General features: G+C 52.6%; 1 pseudogene; it reads left to right on the plus strand.

Annotated features, from left to right (window-relative positions):
- The window catches only part of LOC128307656 (uncharacterized), a 9,496-nt pseudogene that overhangs the window by 4,060 nt on the left and 2,936 nt on the right, over window positions 1–2,500 (plus strand).

Raw genomic sequence — 2,500 nt, forward strand, 5'->3', positions numbered from 1 at the left:
CCCTAGCGGAGGCGCTCAAGGATAAGGCCAAGATTCGGCCTCTAGCTCCCACCAAGATGGTGGAGCTACGCGATCTGGATGAGATCGCGACGGTGGAGGAGATCGTCGATGCTCTGAAGGAGCAGACAAAGATCTCCATTGATGATAGTTCTATCCGTCTCCGCAAGGGGCGGGAAGCTGGCACCCAAACAGCTTCATTAAAGTTGGGTGTCTTAGAGGCGGAAACACTTCTCAAAACTGGGAAGCTTAAAGTGGGATGGAGCATCTGCCACATCCGTCCGGCGCGACGTTCGGCAAGATGCTTCAAGTGTTGGTGCACGGGGCATCTAAGTTATGCCTGCACCAAGGAAGACCGCAGTAAGCTCTGCATGAACTGCGGTCAGGAGGGCCACAAGCGGAGTGATTGCTCCAACCCGATGGCCTGTTTGGACTGCGCAGGGAGCATGGCGACCAAGCACACTACGGCTAGTGCCGAGTGTCCAAAACGCCATGTAGTCCACCGAAAACGATATGGTTAGAGTTCTTCAGCACAACCAAAATCACTGTGTGGCCTCGTTCCACTTAATGTGGCAAACGACGGCCGAAGAACTGATAGATGTGGTGCTAGTGGCAGATCCGGCGAGAGGCTACTCGCACAATAACAACATCACGTATTGTACGGATCAATCTGCCGCTATCGTAATAACGGGAAGTTATCCGGTCCAGCGTGTGATAACAACAACACACAAGGGTTTGGTGGCAGTCGTCATCGACGACATTACATTCTGTTGCTGTTATGCCCCACCCAGCTGGTCGGAAGAGGAGTTCGCTATGCTCTTGGACAACCTGGTACTGTCTGTGACAGGAGCCAGGAAGATCGTGATAGGAGGCGATTTCAACGCATGGTCTTCATGCTGGGGCAGTGACATGAGAAAACGGGGAGAACCCCAGAAGCGGCGAGGTGAGCAGCTCCTCACAGCGCTCGCTTGTCTGGATGTTGCCGTCTTAAATGACGGGCAAGTACCAACATTCCAGACTCCGAGCAAATCGTCGTTTGTGGACGTTACCATCGTCAGTACAGAGTTTGCGCAGAGTGCACGGTGGAAAGTGCTTGATACGCACATGCAAAGTGATCATCGTGCGTTGGTGTATCAGATTGGTTACGCAGGGACCACTGGACACCACAACCCCATTGCCACTATGGGGTTCGCTATCAAATATTTTCACGCCGACATCTTCAAAGAGGCGTTGGCCCTCTATCTAGACCGTCATGACGTGCTAGATGATGTGTCATTGATGGATGCACTCAACAGTGCATGCGAAGCGGTTATGCCAAGGAAAACGTATACCATAAGGGGAAAGCGAAACCAGTCCTTCTGGTGGACGGAGGAAATTGGAGACCTTCGTAAGGCCTGTCTACGAGCGAGTCGGCAAGCGCAGCGATCCTTCAAATCGCCTCTTTATCGTCAGCGCTTGGTCGAATATAAAATCGCTAGGCGCAAACTTAACAAGGCCATCAAGGACAGCAAACGCAGTCTGTTCCAAGGCCTAGTGGAGCAGGCGGACTTAGTTCCGTTTGGTCCGGCGTACCAGATCCTTATGAGGATCTTGAGGGGTAACAAAACCCCTGTCGAGAGAGATCCGGTGCGGTTAAAACTGATGGTGGATCACCTTTTTCCATCTCACGCACCAATTGAATGGCCACCTTACGAGCCGGAGACCACCACGCCTCCGGTCCCTGTGAGCATTAGCGAGATAATTGAGATTGCTCAGAGACTGCAGCCAAAGAAAGCGCCCGGGCCTGACGGCATTCCTAACGTCGCGCTGGCTGTAGCCATGAAGACCTACCCGGAGATCTTCAGAGAAGCTTATCAGAAAGCGTTTGATGAGGGAAAATTCCCTGATCAATGGAAGCAACAGAGGTTGGTCCTCATACCTAAGCCGGGAAAGCCACCCGAGGACTTAGGATCGAGTCGGCCAATTTTATTGATCGACGGGCCGGGTAAGGGCTTAGAAAGATGTGCCCTAAACCGACTTAACCAGCACGTGGAATCTACCGGGGCACTGTCGGATAGACAGTTTGGCTTCCGGAAGGGTAGATCGACGGTGGATGCGATCCTCAGCGTAGTCGCCATAGCGGAAAAGGCACGGTCAAAGAACCGATATAGCAACCGCTATTGTGCGATTATCACGCTTGATGTGAGGAACGCATTCAATAATGCAAGTTGGCTCGCCATAGCAGCAGCACTAAGAGAAATTAAGGTGCCTAAGTACCTCTATGATCTAATAGGGGATTACTTCCAAGGACGTGTGCTGTCCTACGGCACCCGGGAGGGAACAGTATCGCGCAGAATAACAGCGGGTGTACCGCAAGGGTCGGTTCTGGGCCCGACCCTTTGGAACATAATGTACAATGGCGTCCTGTCGCTCCCTCTTCCAACAGGGGCGACACTAACTGGTTTCGCTGACGACATTGTACTTACGGTGCAAGGTAGTAAGATTCGGGACGTCGAGCGGACTG

The sequence above is a fragment of the Anopheles moucheti genome, assembly GCF_943734755.1.
Source record: "Anopheles moucheti chromosome X unlocalized genomic scaffold, idAnoMoucSN_F20_07 X_unloc_12, whole genome shotgun sequence".
NCBI classification, from domain to species: Eukaryota; Metazoa; Arthropoda; class Insecta; order Diptera; family Culicidae; genus Anopheles; species Anopheles moucheti.